At 35.4% G+C, this 24215-nt stretch overlaps 1 protein-coding gene across 5 annotated transcripts in view; it reads left to right on the top strand.

Annotated features, from left to right (window-relative positions):
- DGKB (diacylglycerol kinase beta) overlaps nucleotides 1-24215 on the top strand; it is a 697837-nt gene that overhangs the window by 272524 nt on the left and 401098 nt on the right. The window lies entirely within an intron of this gene.

The raw sequence follows: 24215 nt of genomic DNA, 5'->3' as shown, positions 1-24215 counted from the left end.
AATTTTATAAACATTGCAAATGTTTTCTTCTACTTTGCTCTGTCTTCTTTCAATTTATATATTTTTGTCCATATAAATATTCAAAATTTTCATCTACTAATTCTGTGAAGAATGATTACTCTCTTTTATATGTTTTAGAAAACCCTTTCCTCAAGCAAAGATTATGAAATGTTCCTGTACATCTTCTTTTATTACTTTTACATTTTGTTTTAAATTTCTGACCTTTAATCTCTCTTTTTTTTTTAAAGGATTTTATTTATTTATTTGACAGAGAGAGCAAGAGTACAAACAGGAGGAATGACAGAGGGAGAGAGAGAAGCATACTCCCTGCTGAGCAGGGAGCCTGATGCGGGGCTCAATTCCAAGACCCTGAGATCATGACCCGGAGCTGAAGGCAGACACTTAACCAACTGAGCCACCCAGGTGCCCCTCTGACCTTCAGTCTTTAAAGATTGCATTTTATCTTAGAAGTGCATTGAAAGATATGGATTAAGTAGTAGTGGAGCACATTTCCCCCCTTACATTGAAATGTAGCTGTCCAGGATGCCTGCATGGCTCAGCCAATTAAGTGTCTGAGTTGATTTCATCTCAGGCCTCACCTCAGGGTGGTGAGATTGAGCCCAGCAGTTGGATTCCATGTTGGGCGTGGAGCCTACTTAAGATTTTATCTCTCCCTCTCCCTATGTCCCTCCCCAACTCTCTTAATAAAAAATGTCATTATCTCGGGGCGCCTGGGTGGCTCAGTGGGTTAAGCCGCTGCCTTCGGCTCAGGTCATGATCTCAGGGTCCTGGGATCGAGTCCCGCATCAGGCTCTCTGCTCAGCGGAGAGCCTGCTTCCCTCTCTCTCTCTCTGCCTGCCTCTCCATCTACATGTGATTTCTCTCTGTCAAATAAATAAATAAAATCTTTAAAAAAAAAAAATTTAGAAAAAAAAATGTCATTATCTCAACAAAAGCTATTCATTAGTTCACTGTTTCACCACTGATTTGACTATTTTGTATATGATGAAATAATACATATGTTAGAGCATTGCTGCTCTTTGCTTTGTTAATCTGCTTATTGATTCTAATAATAGATTTTATATACTTTAATTCCCTAATTATTCTCTCAAAATTTAATGACATTCTCTCTCTGTTGTTTGTTCATGTCTCAAGTTTAAAAAAAAATTAAAAAAGAGTTTGAACGTAATTGCATTGGATTTTTAGTTTCAATTGAATCCCTGTGAGAATGCCCTGTTTCTGATACCATTGCCCACGCTGTGTCCCCATTGGCAGACCTGAGTTTCTAAGAGAGTTGTTCCTTGTTATCCTGGAGGCGAATGCCACAGGTAGCTGCTCTTAATGGGGACTGTGGCCAGGTTGTGCTGTAAGCCTCCACTTAGTCCCGTGACTGACCTGCTTACTTGTCATAACTCTTCCCATGCCTGTTTCTTGCAGTGCTACCCCTAATCCAGCTTTGTTGACAGAGCTACTCTTACAGTCATTCCCTTTTAGTGTTTTGCTTTGGAAACTGTTCCATTCTCTAAGGTGCATTTACATATCTAATATTCATTGTTATTTAGTTTCATCTTTGTTTCTGGTGTATTACTTTCCCACTGCTAAAAGATATCTATGTAGATATATAGATATAAATATACATCTAGATTTATAAATCTATATATAAATCTATATGTAAATATAGATTTATACATAAATATAGATATATCTATATCTATATAGATATATAGGTATATTTTTATCTGCCACCATGAGCCTGTAGTTATTCATTATCTAATTTGTCTTTTAAAAGATTATTTATTTGAGAAAGAGAGAGAGAGAATGAGAGAGAGCAAGAGAGGAAGAGAGAAAGCATGAGAGGGGAGAGGGTCAGAGGGAGAAGCAGACTACCTCCTGAGCAGTGAGCCTGAAGCGGAGCTCAGTCCTGGGACTCCAGGATCCTGACTTGAGCCAAAGGCAGTGGCTTACCCAATTGAGCCATCCAGGTGCCCCTTACTTGTTATTTTAATTTCCCTTTTTTCCCATTTTTCCTTTTTACCACACCATCATTTGTATCTCTTTTCTTATTCTGTCTTTATTTTTTTTCTGTTCTGACAGTTTGTTTACAGAGTAGAGACTTTTCTTGGTGTATTGAAACTAATCCTTTGTGTGAATTATTGAGTAAATATCAAACTCTTTGGACATTTCTATTTTTGTCTTTAATTGTTTTCAAGACAAAAATGGCTATTTGTTTGTTTATTCCCATTATATCTCCTTATATAAAATCTCTCTAATCCTATTCTATTTAGTGATCTCTAACACTAGTATCTATGTCATAAAACTGGTTTCTTCCTGATAATGCATATTGTGATCTAATTGAATAAATTATTTGGAGGTATAAACTAGTTGGAAAAGATGAAATATAAAATATGCATTGCTTTCTGGTCAGAGAATGATGAGTTTTTTTTCCTTTACCACATTAAAGTAAATACGCACATCTCTAGCTTCTCCAACAACTGCATATGCTAATGTGGCCTCTGAAACGTCAATATCAAGTTTTTATGTACTTGTGACATAGCTTTTTCTTTTCTGACTCAAAGCTTTGTGAAAGTACAGATGGTTTATTTTATTTGCATACCATCCCTAAAATATTTCAGAAAAAATATCAAGTATTTATTGAACTAAAATAAAATGTAAGATAAATCCTTTCAAATCATGCAAATTATTTTCCAGATTGTTACCATAATGAGGTATAATGAATCTTTCATGAAAGGTGCTTTATAGAAATCTTTGGTTTCATCTAACTGAACTAAATGCAAAACATACATAATAGTAAAAATAAAATTTAACAGTCTACAAATTCACATATTCTGAGTATCAGATACTTACACATAGTGAAATCTTTAATATATTCTATTAAAATAAATGTGTAACTTAGAAAAGATATAAAAGATTCCACAGATTTTATTACTTTCTTACTTTAAGATATAATTTTATATAACAAAGTTTCTACCATATTTTATGTAAATAAAATCCATCTTGAATCAGAACTTATGACCTACTACATATGTCTCTTGCTTTGGAATCTTGTTATGTCAGAGAGTTAAGCAAAATCCTCAGAAGTCTGAGAAAAAGTTCATCAAAATTCAGTCTAGCTCTACTGGAAGTTTCAGAAAAAAATGTTGCTAGTTGTAAAAAAAAATGTTGGTAAGGTAAAAATAAAGCACTCAGCTCACCCTTTTAGTCCTTAAGATTAACCCTATTTTCTGATGATTTTGTGAGCCACTTCTTTTTTTGTTTGTGTGTTTAAAGATTTATTTATTTATTTGGGAGGGGGTGGTGGCAGAGGGAGACGGAGAGAGAAAATCTCAAGCAGACTCCCCACCAAGCCCTGATGCAGGGCTCATTCTTATGACCCAGAGATCATGACCTGATCTGAAATCAAGATTCAGATGATTAATTGACTGAGCCTTCCAGGTGTCTCTAAACGGGTGAGCATAATTCTGTCTTTATCACTAGAGCAATTGAGTTTGACAATTGATTTATATTTTTATAGTAAAAATCTATAGGTTAGCAAAAGTAACAAAACATTAACACATCACAACAATTAACAAAATTATATAATCATCTGCCTTGTAGAAGAACTTCCCCATTTCAGGTATTACAACTCTGTAGTCACTTCCCACATGTATCAGCAAATGCATTATGACTTTAAAGATACTCAAAAATCTGAAATGTTATTACTCATCTCATAAAGAAACAATAGTAGCTGGCTGAAAAACAGTTAGACTAGACACCTATGTTCTTATTTAGAGATGTTCACTTATCTAAATTCCCTGAACACTCTAAAAAGAACAACTTCACCTGAATTGCTTCTAGAAATAACCAATTTGTCTATATGATCTAACCTGTTTCTTATTTTATTCTACAGAAGTGAAGCTTCTAATAAATAACAAACTATTTTATTTGAATATTCACAGTTGGCTAAGCCTCCCCAGTGTGTTTCCCTGACACGACCTTCCCTTTACCAGGCTGGTAAAGGACATGTCCCTATTAATGAATGAATACAGGGAAACTCGTAGTAGATGGTTATCTCAGAATCCTATAGGAATGAGGATCATGTAGCTTACCCCTATAATTTAATTAAAAAGAATAAAAGTGGACAGCGTAATCCATACTCAAATAGACTAATGATGCAGCAGCTAAGTAAAAAGTAAAATGATAGCTTAATAATAACAATATTAATAGTAACATCAATTGATCCAGAGTTTATTTATTAAATGGCTAACAGATGTCAGGAACAAGTCTTAGAACTGCCACTCCACTTGTAACAAAACAAACAACATTTTCTGCTCACATGGCCTTATGTTTCAATGGAGACAGACAGATTAAACTAGTAAAATACACATTGTATCAGTGGAGAAGGTAAATAGAATATACATTGGTAGTGTGTGTTCTGTTTGTTGTTCTTTATAGGTTGAGCAGGAAAGAAGTCACTGAGTATAGACTAGAAGGACATGAAGGAACAAGCCATTTGGCTATAGCATAGAAAAGCATTTGAGGCAGAGAGAGACACAGAAATAAAAGCATCATGACAGCACAATATTTGACATAATTGGGGGATATTAGCAAGATGGCCAGAGGGACTGAATCTGAATGGATAGGAGTAGTTTATGAGAATGATACTGAGGGGCCAAATCACATAGGGTCTTGGGGTCACTGTGAGTATGATAATTAGGTTTATCCAGGAGTCTTCTGGTCTGTTCCTGGCTTACCAGCATCTATCCCAATTTAGTATTTAGCCAGGAATTTTATATCTTAAGTACTGTTATTAGTGGGTGCATTATCATAAGCTCTGATGATTATGGGTTTGTGGTCTCTCCAGTTTGTATAACCAGTTTCTGCTATGTTTTCCTCTAGTCGGACATAAGGCACATCTGTCCAATGAATGGTGTTCTCATTTTTACATATAATCATTAAATATGAAACATAACCAGAAAAATGACTATCTTTTCCCAACTATTCCCACATGCAAAACAACTAACAATTTCTTCTGAAGTATAGTATATAGTGAGTTCAAAGAAAAAAATAAATATGCACTAAAAATCCTTTTGGCTAACTTGTATACCAGCCCATAGAATCTCATCTCCTTGTGAAATGCAAAGGAGAACAAATATACCAATTAGGAATATCTGTAGAGATTGGGGGAAATCATAGGTTAGATTTATATTAAATAAATGTGAGGAAGAGAGAATGAGCTGTCCTGCCAATTATTTTTAATGAATGCTTTGAATAATCTTATTCAGTGTTTTTTTTTTTTTAAAAAAAACGAAACATGTAATTGAAATTTATAAATATTTGTTTTGTACACTTTTATTTTGCAATAAAACTTTTCAGCAAAAATGAAAATGCATACTGAATGGAAAATTCAGTTCTGAGTTTCTCTTTTCTCAGAGATAATTGATAATGAATACATGATTTGTTTTTTAAAGATATTTATTTATTTATTTGATAGACAGAGAGAGATCACAAGTAGGCAGAGAGGCAGGCAGAGAGAGAGGGGGAAGCAGGCTCCCCGATGAGCAGAAAGCCCAATGCAGGGCTCGATCCCAGGACCCGGAGATCATGACCCGAGCCGAAGGCAGAGGCTTAAACCATTGAGCCACCCAGGCGCCCCGTGAATACATGAATTTTATGAAGTACTTATCAACATGTACCATCAACTACAGGAACTCTGGTGGTATCATTGTGCATATTGAAACTATAAGCACAAATATGCTATAGAAGCATGAGTATCTGCTTCTAAATAAATAGCTAATTATCTGCTCAAAACAGCCATTTAAACTGCAGAAAATCTCTTTACCTATCACTCTTTGAAGAATGACCTTTCATTTAGATCAAGTGATTGTCCTAAGTTAATGTTCATGTTCAATTCCAAGTTTTTTATGTGTGTTATAAGTGAAGTGATTAACTGTTGATATTTTGGCTTCATTGGAGGAAGAACTTTAAAATGGTTCAGCAATCCCATTTTTATATCAGAGCAATCAGAAAGCTTTAAACAGAAAATCCATTAAAAAAGTAAAACAGTAATGATTTTATTACTTCTTCCTATGGTGATAATTTGAATATAGATTTTGTTGGAACAGATAGGCATGGCAAAAATATTGTTTTGACTAAACTCAGAAACAATAGATAAAAGCATATGGTCTGAACTGGTTGTGGTAACTGCATCCAAAGAAATTTTACTATATTATTAATTAAAATAGAAGCCTTAATTGTCAAATTCTATGTGTGTGCATATGTGAGCATGATCATATATACAAACACACACAAATTGTTCAGTTGTACTACAGATTCTGTAGTCACTAAGAAACCTTCTGGAAAAATCAGCAACTAAAGCTCAAATCTCAGATCATTTAAATAATGGAGTCCTTAAAATATCTGTGGATAATACTACTCCAGTAAGTCTTTTTCATTTTATAACCTTCTCTTTCATTTAAAATTCTACCACTGAAGAAGTGTGACAGTTTAAAATAATTTAACTAGAGGCCTGTAGAAATCTACAATTTGATCTAATCTTGTCATCTCTTCATAAAAATATTATTCAAAATTATTGTCTTATGAAAAGCTGACCAAATGTAAAAAATGTTTAAGTCAATCAGGCAGTTCTTTTTTTTTTTAATTTTTTATTTTTTATAAACATATATTTTTATCCCCAGGGGTACAGGTCTGTGAATCACCAGGTTTACACACTTCACAGCACTGACCAAAGCACATACCCTCCCCAATGTCCATAACCCCACCTCCCTTCTCCCAACCCCCTCCCCTCAGCAACCCTCAGTTTGTTTTGTGAGATTAAGAGTGACTTGTGACTTGTCTCCCTCCCAATCCCATCTTGTTTCATTGATTCTTCTCCTAACCACTTAAGCCCCCATGTTGCATCACCACTTCCTCATATCAGGGAGGTCATATGATAGTTGTCTTTCTCTGCTTGAGAAAGTAGATATGCTTTCGCTGCTATTTCCCTAAGCATGATACGCTCTAGTTCCATCCATGTTGTCGCAAGTGGCAAGATTTCATTTCTTTTGATGGCTGCATAGTATTCCATTGTGTATATATACCACATCTTCTTGATCCATTCATCTGTTGATGGACATCTAGGTTCTTTCCATAGTTTGGCTATTGTGGACATTGCTGCTATAAACATTCGGGTGCACGTGCTCCTTTGGATCACTACGTTTGTCTCGTTAGGGTAAATACCCAATAGTGCAATTGCTGGGTCTTAGGGCAGTTCTATTTTCAACATTTTGGGGAACCTCCATGCTGTTTTCCAGAGTGGTTGCATCAGCTTGCATTCCCACCAACAGTGTAGGAGGGTTCCCCTTTCTCTGCATCCTCGCCAGCATCTGTCATTTCCTGACTTGTTCATTTTAGACATTCTGACTGGTATGAGGTGATATCTCATGGTGGTTTTGATTTGTATTTCCCTGATGCCGAGTGATATGGAGCACTTTTTCATGTGTCTGTGGCCATCTGGATGTCTTCTTTGCAGAAATGTCTGTTCATGTCCTCTGCCCATTTCTTGATTGGATTATTTGTTCTTTGGGTGTCGAGTTTGCTAAGTTCTTTATAGATTTTGGACACTAGTCCTTTATCTGATATGTCCTTTGCAAATATCTTCTCCCATTCTGTCAGTTGTCTTTTGATTTTGTTAACTGTTTCCTTTGCTGTGCAAAAGCTTTTGATCTTGATGAAATCCCAATAGTTCATTTTTGCCCTTGCTTCCCTTGCCTTTGGCGATGTTCCTAGGAAGATGTTGCTGGGGCTGAGGTCGAAGAGGTTGCTGCCTGTGTTCTCCTCAAGGATTTTGATGGATTCCTTTCTCACATTGAGGTCCTTCATCCATTTTGAGTGTTTGGTGTAAGGAAATGGTCCAATTTCATTTTTCTGCATGTGGCCGTCCAATTTTCCCAACACCATTTATTGAAGAGGCTGTCCTTTTTCCATTGGATATTCTTTCCTGCTTTGTCGAAGATTAGTTGACCATAGAGTTGAGGGTCTATTTTTGGGCTCTCTATTCTGTTCCATTGATCTATGTGTCTGTTTTTGTGCCAGTACCATACTGTCTTGATGATGACGGCTTTGTAATAGAGCTTGAAGTCCGGAATTGTGATGCCACCAACTTTGGCTTTCTTTTTCAAAATCCCTTTGGCTATTTGAGGTCTTTTCTGGTTCCATATAAATTTTAGAACTATTTGTTCCATTTCTTTGAAAAAGATGGATGGTACTTTGATAGGAATTGCATTAAATGTGTAGATTGCTTTAGGTAGCATAGACATTTTTGCAATATTTATTCTTCGAATCCAGGAGCATGGAACATTTTTCCATTTCTTTGTGTCTTCCTCAATTTCTTTCATGAGTACTTTATAGTTTTCTGAGTATAGATTCTGTGCCTCTTTGGTTAGGTTTATTCCTAGGTATCTTAAGGTTTGGGGTGCAATTGTAAATGGGATGGACTCCTTAATTTCTCTTTGTTCTGTCTTGTTGGTGTAGAGAAATGCAACTGATTTCTGTGCATTGATTTTATATCCTGACATTTTACTGAATTCCTGTACAAGTTCTAGCAGTTTTGGAATGGAGTCTTTTGGGTTTTCCACATATAGTATCATATCATCTGCGAAGAGTGATAGTTTGACTTCTTTGCCCATTTGGATGCCTTTAATTTCCTTTTGTTGTCTGATTGCTGAGGCTAGGACTTCGAGTACTATGTTGAATAGCAGTGGTGATAATGGACATCCCTGCCGTGTTGTGACCTTAGCGGAAAAGCTTTCAGTTTTTCTCCATTGAGAACAATATTTGCCGTGGATTTTTCATAGATGGCTTTGATGATATTGAGGTATGTGCCCTCTATCCCTACACTTTGAAGAGTTTTTATCAGGAAGGGATGCTGTACTTTGTCAAATGCTTTTTCAGCATCTATTGAGAGTATCATATGGTTCTTGTTCTTTCTTTTATTGATGTGTTGTATCACATTCACTGATTTGCGGATGTTGAGCCAACCTTGCAGCCCTGGAATAAATCCCACTTGGTCGTGGTGAATAATCCTTTTACTGTACTGTTGAGTCCTATTGTCTAGTATTTTGGTGACAATTTTCGCATCTGTGTTCATCAAGGATATTGGTCTATAGCTCTCTTTTTTGATGGGATCCTTGTCTGGTTTTGGGATCAAGGTGATGCTGGCCTCATAAAACGAGTTTGGAAGTTTTCCTTCCATTTCTATTTTTTGGAACATTTTCAGGAGAATAGGAATTAGTTCTTCTTTAAATGTTTGGTAGAATTCCCCCAGGAAACCGTCTGGCCCTGGGCTTTTGTTTGTTTGGAGATTTTTAATGACTGTTTCAATCTCCTTACTGGTTATGGGTCTGTTCAGGCTTTCTATTTCTTCCTGGTTCAGTTGTGGTAGTTTATATGTTTCTAGGAATGCATCCATTTCTTCCAGATTGTCAAATTTGTTGGCGTAGAGTTGCTCATAGTATGTGCTTATAATAGTTTGTATTTCTTTGGTGTTAGTTGTGATCTCTCCTCTTTCATTCATGATTTTAATTATTTGGGTCCTTTCTCTTTTCTTTTTGATAAGTCTGGCCAGGGGTTTATCAATGTTATTAATTCTTTCAAAGAAACAGCTCCTAGTTTTGTTGATTTACTCTATTGTTTTTTTGGTTTCTATTTCATTGATTTCTGCTCAGATCTTTATGATTTCTCTTCTCCTGCTGTGCTGAGGGTTTCTTTCTTGCTCTTTCTCCAGCTCTTTTAGGTGTAGGGTTAGTTTGTGTACCTGAGACCTTTCTTGTTTCTTGAGAAAGGCTTGTACCGCTATATATTTTCCTCTCAGGACTGCCTTTGTTGTGTCCCACAGATTTTGAACCGTTGTATTGTCATTATCATTTGTTTCCATGATTTTTTTCAATTCTTCTTTAATTTCCCGGTTGACCCATTCATTCTTTAGAAGGATGCTGTTTAGTCTCCATGTATTTGGGTTCTTTCCAAACTTCCTCTTGTGGTTGAGTTCTAACTTCAGAGCATTGTGGTCTGAAAATATGCAGGGAATGATCCCAATCTTTTGATACCGGTTGAGTCCTGATTTAGGACCGAGGATGTGATTTATTCTGGAGAATGTTCCATGTGCACTAGAGAAGAATGTGTATTCTGTTGCTTTGGGATGAAATGTTCTTAATATATCTGTGATGTCCATCTGGTCCATTGTGTCGTTTAAGGCCTTTATTTCGTTGCTGATCTTTTGCTTGGATGATCTGTCCATTTCAGTGCGGGGAGTGTTAAAGTCCCCTACTATTATTGTATTATTGTTGATGTGTTTCTTTGATTTTGTTATTAATTGCTTTGTATAGTTGGCTGCTTCCACGTTGGGGACATAGATATTTAAAATTGTTAGATCTTCTTGTTGGACACACCCTTTGAGTAAGATATAGTGTCCTTCCTCATCTATTATTATAGTCTTTGCCCTAAAATCTATTTGATCTGATATAAGGATGGCCACTCCTGCTTTCTTCTGATGTCCATTAGCATGGTAAATTCTTTTCCACCCCATCCCTTTAAATCTGGAGGTGTCTTCAGTCTTAAAATGAGTTTCTTGGAGGCAACATATAGATGGGTTTTGTTTTTCTATCCATTCTGATACCCTGTGTCTTTTGATTGGGGCATTTAGCCCATTAACATTCAGGGTAACTATTGAGAAATATGAATTTAGTGCCACTGTATTGCCTGTAAGGTGACTGTTTTTGTATATGTTCTCTGTTCCTTTCTGATCTACCACTTGTAGGCTCTCTCTTTGCTTAGAGGACCCCTTTCAATATTTCCTGTAGAGCTGGTTTGGTGTTTGCAAATTCTTTCAGTTTTTGTTTGTCCTGGAAGCTTTTAATCTCTCCTTCTATTTTCAATGATAGCCTAGCTGGATATAGTATTCTTGGCTGCATGTTTTTCTCATTCAGTGCTCTGAAAATATCATGCCAGCTCTTTCTGGCCTGCCAGGTCTCTGTGGATAAGTCAGCTGCCAATCTTTTATTTTTACCATTGTATGTTATAGACTTCTTTTCCCGGGCTGTTTTCAGGATTTTCTCTTTGTCACTAAGACTTGTAAATTTTACTATTAGGTGACGGGGTGTGGGCCTATTCTTATTGATTTTGAGGGGCGTTCTCTGAACCTCCTGAATTTTGATGCTCATTCCCTTTGCCATATTGGGGAAATTCTCCCCAATAATTCTCTCCAGTATACCTTCTGCTCCCTTCTCTCTTTCTTCTTCTTCTGGAATCCCAATTATTCTAATGTTGTTTCGTCTTATGGTGTCACTTATGTCTCGAATTCTCCCCTCATGGTCCAGTGGCTGTTTGTCCCTCTTTTGCTCAGCTTCTTTATTCTCTGTCATTTGGTCTTCTATATCACTAATCCTTTCTTCTGCCTCATTTATCCTAGCAGTGAGAACCTCCATTTTTGATTGCCCCTCATTAATAGCTTTTTTGATTTCAACTTGGTTAGATTTCAGTTCTTTTATTTCTCCAGAAGGGCTTTTATCTCTCTGGAAAGGGTTTCTCTAATATCTTCCATGCCTTTTTTAAGCCCGGCTAGAACCTTGAGAATTGTCATTCTGAGCTCTAGATCTGACATATTACCAATGTCTGTATTGATTAGGTCCCTAGTCTTCGGTACTGCCTTTTGTTCTTTTTTTTGTGGTGAATTTTTCCGCCTTGTCATTAAGTCCAGATAAGAGTATATGAAGGAGCAAGTAAAATACTAAAAGGATGGCAACTGCCCCAGGAAAATATGCTTTAACCAAATTAGAAGAGATCCCAAATCGTGAGGGGGGAGAAAGGGGATAAAAAGAGGTTCAAAAAAAATAAGTAAAAAAAAAAAGAAATTAAAAAAAGAAAACGAATAAAGAAAAGTATAAAATATATATATATTAAACTAATTAAAAATGTTTATAAAGAAAAGGGTAAAAGTTTAAAAAAATTTAGCAGAAGAAGGGAAAAAAAATGAAAAAGAAAAAAATTAAATTCACTGCAAGACTAAAAAATCACAGGGAGAAAGCCGTGAGTTCCATGCTTTGCTTTCTCCTCCTCTGGAATTCTGCTGCTCTCCTTGGCATTGAAACCACACTCCTTGGTAGGTGAACTTGGTCTTGGCTGGATTTCTTGTTGATCTTCTCGGGGAGGGGCCTGTTGTAGTGATTCTCAAGTGTCTTTTTCCCAGGCGGAATTGCACTGCCCTTACCAGGGGCCAGGCTGAATAATCCGCTCGGATTTGCTTTCAGGAGCTTTTGTTCCCTGAGCGCTTTCCGTAGAGTTCCGGAGGACGGGAATACAAATGGTGGCCTCCTTGTCTCCGGCCCGGGGGAGCCGAGAGCCCGGGGCCCCACTCCTCAGTGCGCCCTCAGAGAACAGCGCCCAGTTACTCCCATCTGCCTGACCTCCGGCTGCACTCCGAGCTCACCGAGCCTGTGGCTGGTTCAAGGTAACACCGAGCTGTGAGCCACTTTTGGCTCTGTCTTTGTAGCCGGTTTTCCCGTTCCAATACCCGCAAGCTTTGTGACACTCAGACACCCCCGATCCTTCTGTGACCCTGCGGGACCTGAGGCCACGCTGACCCTCCGTGGGCTTTGCCCCTGTTTAGCCTCTGGAGCGATGTCCCTCAGCGGAACAGACTTTTAAAAGTCCCAATTTTGGGGCGCCTGGGTGGCTCAGTGGGTTAAAGCCTCTGCCTTCGGCTCAGGTCATGATCTCAGTGTTCCAGGATCGAGCCCCACATCGGGCTCTCTGCTCCGCGGGGAGCCTGCTTCCTCTCCTCTCTCTGCCTGCCTCTCTGCCTACTTGTGATCTCTGCCTGTCAAATAACTAAATAAAATCTTTAAAGAAAAAAAAAAGTCCCGATTTTGTGCTTCGTTGCTCCGCCGCTTGCCGGGAGCCGGCCCCTCCCCCTGGGGTCTATCTTTCCGTCGCTTTGGATTCACTTCTCTGCCAGTGCTACCTTTCAGAAAGTGGTTGTTTTTCTGTTTCCAGAATTACTGTTCTTCTTCTCTTCGATCTGCCGATGGATTTTCTGGTGTTTGCAATTTTTAGATAAGCTATCTACCTGATCTCCTGCTAGCTGAAGTAGTCTCAGCCTGCTACTTCTCCTCTATCTTGACTCCTCCAATCAGGCAGTTCTAATGAAATTATTATACTTGATTATCCAAAAGGCCAAGAAATGAACATTAATGAAATTATTAGGCTATTATTCTCGACCTTATGATGTAGTGTCTGTGTGCCTTTAAATTTGCAGTCTGTTGTGATTTCTTATTCTAAATACATATATGTATATGTACATATTTATATGTAATGTCTAAAACCAGATTTTTACACATTTTTTTCTTAAAAAGGTCATCAAATTTTATAAATATCACACCCCACAAATCAGTTTTTACCTTTGCTCTTAATTTATCAATGAGGCATCATGAAAAGGAAAGTACTTCAACTTATGTTATTCCTACCATTACGAAAACATCGCGATGCAGGTCTATCTTGACTCCCTCCTCTATTCTCTTTTCAGATGTGGCTTCTTTCCTAGATAAAGTGTATTCACCTTCCTCTCTGGATCCCTGCTGCTCTACCTTCTTTGACTCTTCTTCATTATCCCGCCCCCTTGCTATCACATCTTGAGCTGTCCTCTTCTATTGCCTTTTTATCATAACTATGTAGGCCCTTTTTTAAGATTTTATTTATTTATTTGAGAGAGAGAGAGAGCTTGAGTGGAGTGAAGGACAGAAGGAGAGAATCTCAAGCAGACTCCATGCTGAACATGGAGGCTTACTTAGGGCTCTATCTCATGACCCTGAGATCAGAATCTGAGACTAAACCAAAAGTCAGATGCTCAACCAACTGCACCACCAAGGTACCCCCATGTAAGTCCTCTTTCTATAAGCCCACTCTGCACTAACATGATTTGATTTAGTTTATAAAAGCATATACAATGTTTACGATGTCATTATAAATTAACAATAAGAATTGATAGAGAATCAAGACCAAAGAGAATGCAGATAAGTAATTCCTAGGACTGCAATGTTGCATAAAATGAGCAACATATAAAACTAATGGAGGCTTTTAATTTTTAATTTTTAAAATTTTTAATTTTTTTTAAGATTTTATTAATTTGACACACAGAGAGAGAAGTCACAAGTAGGCAGAGAGGCAGGCAGAGGAGCGGGGGAAGCAGGCTCTCCACTTGAGGAGAGAGCCCAACTCGGGGCTTGATTCCAGGACCCTGAGATCATGACTTGAGCCGAAGGCAGAGGCTTAACCCACTGAGCCACCCAGACACCCCTAAATTTTTAATTTTTAAAATTTTTGAGCAAATGTAAATCTGCTTACCTTCCCATTCCTTTGTTTTTTTCATAACTAAATACTTAATAAAATGAGCTGTTTTTCCACTCTTTCATTTCCTCTTCCGTGTAGTTGGGATTTTGTCTCTACTCTCTATTGAGTCTGCTGTTGTCAGTAATAAACTTCTGGGTGTAGAATAAATTCTTGCTTATTTTTATATTTCTTAAAAGTCTCTCCTCCCTTGGATTTTCTTTTTCTTTTTTTTTTTTTTTTTTAAGATTTATTTATTTGCTTGGAGAAAGACAGAGAAAGAGAGAGTGGAAGAGCGGAGGAAAATAATCTGAAGGGAACTCCCTGCTGAGTGAGGAGCCTAATTCTGGGCTTGATCTCATGACCGAGAGATCATGACCTGAGCCGAAATCAGAGCTGGATACTAAATCAACTGAGCTACCCAGTCACCTCTTTTCTCTCTTGGATGTTAGGAAATAATTGTCTCCCATCTCTACAGTTGTTTCTTCTTATGTAATTGGATACATCCTTCTTGGTATATCCCTTGAAAGTTACATATTCCTAGAATTTCATACTCAGAATTCTATTTCATGCAATATGTTTCCTTAATTTTATAATAATAAAATAATAGTGATTTGTAGGTCATAGGTCAAGGTTTATGCAAAGTGTAGCAACCTCATGTATTGGGCATTTTCTCCATTTGCAGATGAGGAGGCTTATGATGAGACAGTTTAAATAATTTGCTCAAGGTTTTAATCCCATAAAAGAGCAAATCTTTGTTGTATTCTGTCGTGGCCATTTTAACTTCTGTTCTGTTCCTTCTTACTTCCTTTCCTGATTTTGATAATCAGAAATATCTGAATTGCTTCTGAATATTGCCTTCCGTCTCAAATTTCTCTCTGCAGCCTTGTATAGATTTACACAACTATTAGGCGACGTTTCCATAAGAATGTCCCATAGGTATTTCAAATTTTACATGTCTAATATGAAACTAATTTTTTTTGCCCTTTCCCAAACTTGTTCACTGACATGTATCCCAATATGATGAATGGGAAGACCATTCACCTTTCCCTTTCTTCTGACAATGAATTATTTCACACTGTCCAGAAATTCTCATCTAATCACTTTATTGGTTTCTTATATTCACCCTTTTTCTTATATATTAAACTTTCATTCATTTATTCCTCTTCCCTGTCCACCAGTTCATCAAAGAATTAACTTACCACAGCTTCAAAATTCAACTCAGGTCTTTGTCTCCACTTTTATTTTTTTAATTTAATTTAATTTTTAAAAGATTTTTATTTATTTGACAGACAGAGATCACAGGCAGGCAGAGAGGCAGGCAGAGAGAGAGAGAGGAGGAAGCCAGCTCCCTGCTGACTAGAGAGCCCGATGCGGGGCTTGATTCCAGGACCCTGGGATCATGACCCGAACCAATGGCAGAGGCTTTAACCCACTGAACCACCCAGGTGCCCCGTCTCCACTTTTATTAAACCAACCTTGATACCCTTCTCTGTTTAATCTGCATCAGCAGCTCCCAAAGAACATTCTATTGTGACCTGAACTGTGTGGGTTTTTTTTTTTTTTTTTTTTTTTTTTTTTTGTCTGCTTGCTCAGTTAAGCCATTGAGATATCTGAAGGCAAGGACTCTATCTTGCTTTTCAGTCTCTCGAGTCTAACCCAGTTCCTGGTGCAGAGGTGCAGTTAAATGCATATTAAATAAATGAATTGATGCAGGTGTTGTAATCACTTAAAAAATTACTTTCCTCACATATAAATATTCTATTAAATGCAACTCTCTTTCTTAGACATATGTAGCTATTCTGTTGTGTTTGATCCCTGTCAAAGAATTTCATTTTTCCTCTAGAGAACTTCATGTGTTATTTCCTAATTCACAATACTTTCTTCTTCACATTATAAAATTAACTTGGTGGAAAGATCTGATGAATATAGAGAAAAAAACCCATTCTAATTACTAACAATAAAAGCATTAGGATGACAAAATGGATTTGATTAGATGTGCCAAAGAAACCTAAGCAACCTAATCTCTTCTGCTGTTACATTTTAGGAGTTAATTTTAGATAGTGTCCTTTGGACCACAGATGATGTCTTTGTGCTTTCCAATTGGAAGTATTAAGAATGAAGTCTTCCAAGTTAACTTCTTTTAAAGATCAGGAAATATGTGTGAATTAAAACTCTTTATCATATATTTCTTTTCATTCTTCACTTCAAAATTTCAGTCTTTTTTGTAAAACTTATGTTGTAGTCATATAACTTATAAACTTACAAGAAATATTTAAATTGAGTTTTCATGTACATACATATATGATAGTATGCAAACACATATGAATTACTTTAGGACTTTGAGGGATGAAGACACATGTATTTGGTCACCAACTTGATTGCATATTTGTAGCACTAAATATAGTTATGTGAATATTGAGTCAAATTAGCTCCCTTTAGGGGTGCCTGGGTGGCCCAGTCAGTTAAGTGTCTGCATTCAGCTCAGGGCTCAGGCCATGATCCCTAGGGTCCTGGGCTGGAGCCCCACCTTGGGCTCCCTGCTTAGTGGGCAGTCTGCTTTTCCCTTTCCCTCTGCCCCTACTCCTGTTCATCCTCGCTCTCTCTCACATAAATTAATAAAATCCTAAAAAATTTACCTCCTTTTCATTCTTATGCAGAAAATTCTTAGCATGTATAGATGAGAAGAAATGTTTCAAAAAAAAAACAACTATTGTTTTATGTTCTTCAGTTACTTGGCCCCTAAATACTAACTTATGTTTACATATATTTAAAACATCCTAAAAGGGTTGCTATTTTCTACATATCAGAATAAATTTGTATTTCAAAGTAAGATGTTTATAAAAGCATTTTATTATACAAATGAAATCATGAATAGTTTCCATAAAAGGTTAAGACTATTTAGCTAAGTATTACTTTGTCTTTAGTCATTCAAAAGTCATCTAAGAGAGTTTGATATTTTTAACACATTAATTTTCTAAGAATTATGTGCACGAGTCAAAAAGGAACAAATAGTTGGACCGCATTCGAGAGTCTATTGTTTCCTGATTTCTCCTTTCTAATTCATTTTATGCCAGTGAGAACATTAAAGTTATTTAATAAGATAACAGGGGTTCTCAAGAACAAATACTCCCTCATTTTCTGTCTCTCATAATCTTTTTGGCATTTCTCACTGCCTTTCTCTCTGACTCTTTCTCCTTCTCTTGTACAATATACATTTGCATAAAATATGTCTTTGATATTTCCAGAGATAATGAAATTAATGTTTCAGTTAATGGTGCACTGGAATATATATTTTCTCAAATACTGTGGAAGTTATTTCTGGCTGTGATGGTAACAGAGTTAAGTTATACTGGGTTCATATCCATGAGTCCAAAATACATTTTTATGAATATCCCACTTATCTACATGCCCCAAAGAGTGTAAATTCATCTTTCATACAACATCCTCAAAAGATTAGCCAAATTTGTTTAAAATAGGTGCACTTTCTAGTTTACCTAACCTTTATTAGTGAAATAGAGTACCTGAGATATGAGCCGACAGGACATGTTTATAATTAGTTTTACTCTAAGCTGAAATGTTGGGGGAGGCACATTATAGTTGATGAGTAATCACTTTGAAGCTGACATTATCAAGATCCACAGGAAAAAATCAAATATAACCCTTCCCCAGTTTGGTAGCATATAGTATAGAGGAAACTTTTGGGGGACGTAATTGCTTCATGCATAGATTTTCCTAACCTGATTGCAGCAGCAGTAATAGTATCCAGTGATACCAGTATGTATAGATGATTAGGAAATGAGGTGGAAGGTGTTAGGAATTGTTTTTCTGGATTGTAAATATGGTTTTGAAAACAATAACAACATCACAATTCAGAAATTTCAACCTGATTTTAACAAGGCAGTTGTGAAGTTATTTAATCTTGTAATTGTAAGAATAATAGGTAACTGTGTACATGCAGGTACGAATATGAATTGAGTTGAATAATAAGAGATAAGTATGTTTGTTTCTGGCTCAAAATGCTTAAGTCAGAATGCAGAGCTTTCTTAAGGCAAGCTCTTGAGATAAACTATTTTTTCTAAACAAAGAGGAGGTAAAGAAGACTTGAGGGCATATAATGAAGTTATTTTCGATCCTTGACCGTGTGTTTCTTTAATACAAAGAAACATGAATAGGTACAATTAAATGAGCTTTCATTCCATGCTATCACAATAATAATAATTATGAATCTCATACTGGTTTCTTCTAAATATCACAGAATATAGTTTTATACTATGTACATTGTTTAATTGCTATACATATATTTATTTTTATATATTCAATCTGATTTCTAACTGATATAGAAATAGATCATATTTCTAACTGATATATGATCATATATAAATGACAGAATCATTTATTTTCTTTGAATAGTAAAACAGGAGATTGGAATAAAATGAAATTCCTACATATAGTCAGTTAAGAAATCTAATTATAAGACACTTTCCAAGATTATGGAATCAGTATTACAGGTTTTATTTCTTCTTTTTTTAAAAAAGTTTTCCCGGTGTGTTTTTAAAATACTGTTGTCAAGTACAAATTAAAACTTCCTGAATTTTCTATATTAGTTTTATCTTCACACTTTTTTAGAAATGGAAAGTAGACTTCTAAATCTTAGTATCTTAATTTGCTTTTAGTTGTTCAAAACCTCACCACCCACTTTTTTATAGGGTGTGCTGTAGCGGTGGCTGTTGAGCAAATGTGATAGACAAGCCTTTGACGTGGAGCTGCTAAACCTGTACATTACCATAAGATCTCTTTCAAATTTAGCTACTGTAGATAAATAGGAAATGCTTTAGGAGAGCATGAATGACCAACACTGGAAACTCAAAAATCATTAATCCACTTCATAAGTCATTTTAAGTTTTAATTTAATAAATCTCCATAAAAATAGTCTAAATAAATTCTGGGGCCATGCATGATTACTTCATTATGCATTCATTCTGCGGGTGAACCTCTGAAATTGGTAGGTGAAAGTAGATAGAGTACACACTACTAAAGTTTCCACTAACAGACATCTTTCCAGACACTCTTTATTCCCTTATCCTTCTTGTTGTTAGGATGTCCTTTGAAGTGGGAACCTCACATTTGCTGGTCTTCACAGCCTAATGTGTGAAAAGTTACTACCTTGCAGAGCCCTATATTTTTGTTTTTGTCTGGTCTCTTGGATTTGTTTGTTCTCAGTCAGACCTATTTTCCTTCGCACTTTCTGTCCCTAATGCAGTGTCATAAGAAGGTCTCCCAGTAGTTGGTTTGCTATAGTTTCAGATCGAAGGTAGGAAAACTCACTGCCCATCCAGCTTTGCTTGCTAGGAAGTTCTATTTGTGATTATTTTGCCAGAACACAGGGGTGAGGGGTGAAAATAGAGGAGTGGCACTCTGACCTATAAAACATATATACTACTTTTAATGAAGGGAAAATCATTGAATTACTAGTAATCTATGGATAGTACAATTTAATTTACATACACATAGTGTTTATTTCTTAAAATAGCCCAAAGAAGCAAATGACATTAACTCCATTTTAAAGATAAGGAAACCAAGACTGAGAATGATTCAATAATTTTCCAAGGCTATAATTCCAATGAATGAATGAAATAAGGAATGAATGACTCTCTAGGGAAAACAGCATGGATTGAGTGGAGTAATAGGCTGAGATAGAGAAGTCAATTTTTCAATCCATTTAGCAGTCAATTTATAGAGAGTAAGCTGGTCTGACAGTCACATGGGGTTTATGTTTGGGGGTAGGATGCTGCTGAAGAACCAAATGATGACAGTTTTAAAAGCAACAAGAATGAATAAGAGATGAAACATCATCATGGAGTAGAAGAACAATGGTGAGTCAAATGGATGGTTAGGCTTTCACCAGAAACAATTAGCTCTATGGTAAACTTTTCAGCTGCCAGCATATTTTGAAAAACTTTGCTAGGTTTCAATTAGATAATGTTTGAAAATTAGGAGATAGACAAATTAATAGGTTATATAACTGGCAAAAACTGATTTAGGGAGAATTAGAAAATAGAAATTCTATTCCATAATTGTGAAAGGAATTCAAACAATTATTTTAAAAAAAAGAAGGAAAGAGAGAAACCAAAGACTCACCAGAAATAGAATAGCTTATATGCAAGTGCTACAAGTTTTAAGGAACTTCCAAAATTGTACACATGCTTCCAAAAATGGAAGATGAGTGCATATTCTGCAACTCACTTTCTGAAACAGAATAATTTTGACAAAAAATTAGAGGTGATATCAGGAAGAAAAATAGTCTGTTGTGTTCATGAATATAGATTCAAAATGTCTAAGCAAAATATTAACAAACTGAATCCAGTTCTCTATAAAAGTATTAATAAACTGTGTCCAATTTGGGCATATAAGTGTATCATAAGGAGGCTTTAATGATACAAAAATGTTTAAATGTATATTCCCACATTATTGGTTAAGTGAGATAAACCATAATGACATCTCCAAAGATACAGAAAAAAATTTTAACAGATTGATAATGAAAATCCTTACTATAATAGGAATAGAAGGAAATTTTATTACCTTCTCAAAAAAAAGGAAAGAAAACGAATATCTGTACAAAAGCATATTACATGGGGAAAATATAGAAATATTCTATTTAAATTTAGGAACAAGATAGGAGCATTACCTCTGAATATCCCAATTCAGCAATGTTTTGGAGCTCTGGGTAGCACAATAGGAAATAACAGTTACAAGGATTGGGGATCACCAATAGTACCAATATTATTGGCATACTATATTCATGGATGAAGAAACTCAATTTAAATTTTACAGATTTTAGTTGTCCCAAAAGTGATCTGTAGGCTTAATGTTAACTTTGATCAGTGTCTTAATTGGTCTTTATTTGTTTTAATCTTTATTTTTGTGGAATAGGACAAATTAACTTAAAAAAATATATATCGAAAAATCAAAGAAGAAATAATAGCCTAGATACTTCATGCTCTGTGAGATATAGACTTACTATAAAACTACTTAAAGAATTACAAAAATGTGATACTGGTGCAGGCATGGACAAAATATGAATAAAATAAAACAGTTCAAAAAGAAATATACTCATATATGGAAATCTGATTTATGATGGTGCTTGTGTGGTAAGACATAACATTATCCAATAAGTAAAAGGATGGATTAAAGAAGAGAGAAAAATTGGTGCACAAAAGCCACAAGGAAGGAAAGGAGGGTGGAAGAGGAAAAAGAAAGAGTGAGAAAGAAAGAAAGAGGATGGAGGTAGGAAGAAAGGGTGAGGAAGGTAAATGAATAAAAGGATTCCTACCTTACACCACAACACAGATCTGTTAAAAGTAAAACTGGAATTTAAAAAGAGTATATATGAATTATCTTCTGACCTCTGAGTAGGGAGACTTTTCTTACACAGCCCAGGTCAAAGTGCTAACCACTTATGAAAAGGTTGATAAATTGGAATACATTAAAACCAAATCTTGTTTATTAAAATATACATTAAAGTTTAAAAAATTTCAATTTGTAGAAGATATTTGTAAAAAAGTATTAAAATTGAGAACAAGTAAAGAATTTTTACAAATCAACAAAGATAAAAAGGAGTAGAGAAAGGAAACAAGTCATGAATAACCATTTTGCAAAAGAGGAAACCCATGAAATTAAGAAGTGTAACATTAAAAGTGTTAGAGATAATGTACTCAGCCAAATATCTATGTTGAGAATTAATGCATACATTGGTACAACTTTTTTGGGAAACAAAAAGTTGCATTAAAGTGTACCCTACTCTAAAAGTAACCACTGTCCGTGAGCACTAGGAAGCATGTCCAATAATACAGTGTTTATAAAAACATAAACTAATCAATCCAAATGTCCATTGACATGGGTTTAAAAAGGCACACTCACATATATGATAATTAACAGTAGAAATGAAATAACTTCAAATATACATGGAGAGAACTTTAGCTATCACATGATTGAGTCTTAGTAACAATACCAAGTGGAAAGCAAAAAGTGAACAGAATGTTGTCTATGGCATGTGCATGATAACGAAAATTTAAAATAGTGCTCACTTTTGTGGATGAGGAAAAAGGATGCTAAAGGGAAAGAGCATAGTGACTATGTAAGTTTTTGGGAATGTTCTCCCACTGGGGTGGGCAGTTGGTACATAGGTACTTAATTTACCCATTATAAAAGACTCAAGGAGAGTCTTTTACAATGGATATTATAATGGATATCCATTATAAAAGACGCAAAGAGAATATTGCAGCATGTCTAACAAAAAGAAAGTATCTACAATATAATACCTAAGGAAATATGTGGAAGTCTGATATTCTAAATATTCATTGCTCTTAATATCAGGCAGCAGAATTTCAGTTAATTTTTATTTTATATATTTCTATTATGTTTATGCATTGTTTTTATTTAACAAAATGTTTTTCTAGTAATGCTAATTTAAAAGAAAACACTCATTTAGAATTTATAAGACAATAATAAAAGACAGCTCAGTAGAAAAGATGGGCAAGAGTTTGAAGATGCAGTTCATAGAAGATATCACATACTTGTAAACCTACAAAAATATGCTCAACATACTCGCAAACAGGAATGTGTGATTTTACAATAAAAGCACAATTGGGTTTTTCATTATATCGAAGAAATATCATAAAGTTGTTTACAAGTAGTGTTTTGGAGTTGAGAGAAATTGACACATCTTCTATAGCAGAAACAGTTCAGAGAGTAGTATGATGGTATAGTAGTTTTCCCTTCTAGATTAGCCTTCAAAACATATGTGTACGTTCACATAAATGTTCTTCAAATAGTGTTAACTGTAATGCTTATTTTTTGTAATAATGAAACACTAGAAATAGTTCAACAATACCTGAAGAGAAAGGGTTTATTTGATCACACAGTGAATAACTTATGTAATACATTCACTTATTGTAAATCATGTTGCAACATTGTGTGAGCTGACACAGAACGATCTCTTAGATATTTTTAAATTTTAAAAAAATGCACACAATTAAAAGGATGTATAGCACGAGACTATTGATGTTAAAAATGTGTGTTTAATAAAATTCATATGTGCATATTCACATATGTAAATATATAGAAAAATTTCTTGGATGATTGCATATTATATTACCTGTGGTTATCCCTGGGCAAGGGAGGTAAACAGACACATTCCACATATTTCTGTGTTGTTTCAATTTTTTTTTTAATTTTTAATTTTTTTTATTGCAAAAATTTTTAATTTTTTTATTGCAAGAAAGTAGGCATGTACAATTGTATAATTGGCTGTGTTACCTGCCTTTTTAACTTTTCCCCAAAGTAGGTTGCTTTAATAAGCATAGTGCTATGTGCAATAGTAAAAGATGCTATGGGCGTTTATTACACCCACCTAGCAGTTAGGCTTGAGTGTTCAGAGGTAGCAAACACTGAGGGCCATATCAAAAGACAAGAGAAGCCTGGCTCCCATTTGCAAATTCTATGTCAAAGGAATCACTGAAACAGAACCCAAAAGCAGTGTGATCAATTTCTTCCAGTAATGGAAGAGTCCGAAAACTCTCAAAGACACATTTGCTGGCATTATAGTTGTATGTATATAATGACTCAAAAGAGAATTTTTGATTAATAAAAATTATCCAGTGAAATGCTGTAGTAAATGTCACTTTGTAGTAATGTAATAAATGTAGTAATGTAAAATGTAGTAAATGTAAAATGCAGATCACACTCAAGAGAATATTTTAATAAAAATCATTATAATGTATAAGTTTTGTTTTTTAAACTTTAGAGTTGATAAAAGAAAAAATACATATTGAATATAT

The sequence above is a fragment of the Mustela putorius genome, unplaced genomic scaffold (assembly GCF_011764305.1).
Source record: "Mustela putorius furo isolate JIRA1106 unplaced genomic scaffold, ASM1176430v1.1 tig00003845_pilon_pilon_pilon, whole genome shotgun sequence".
Taxonomy (NCBI): domain Eukaryota; kingdom Metazoa; phylum Chordata; class Mammalia; order Carnivora; family Mustelidae; genus Mustela; species Mustela putorius.
Note: the sequence above shows the minus strand (reverse complement) of the source record. Positions and strands in the feature narration are given on the sequence as shown.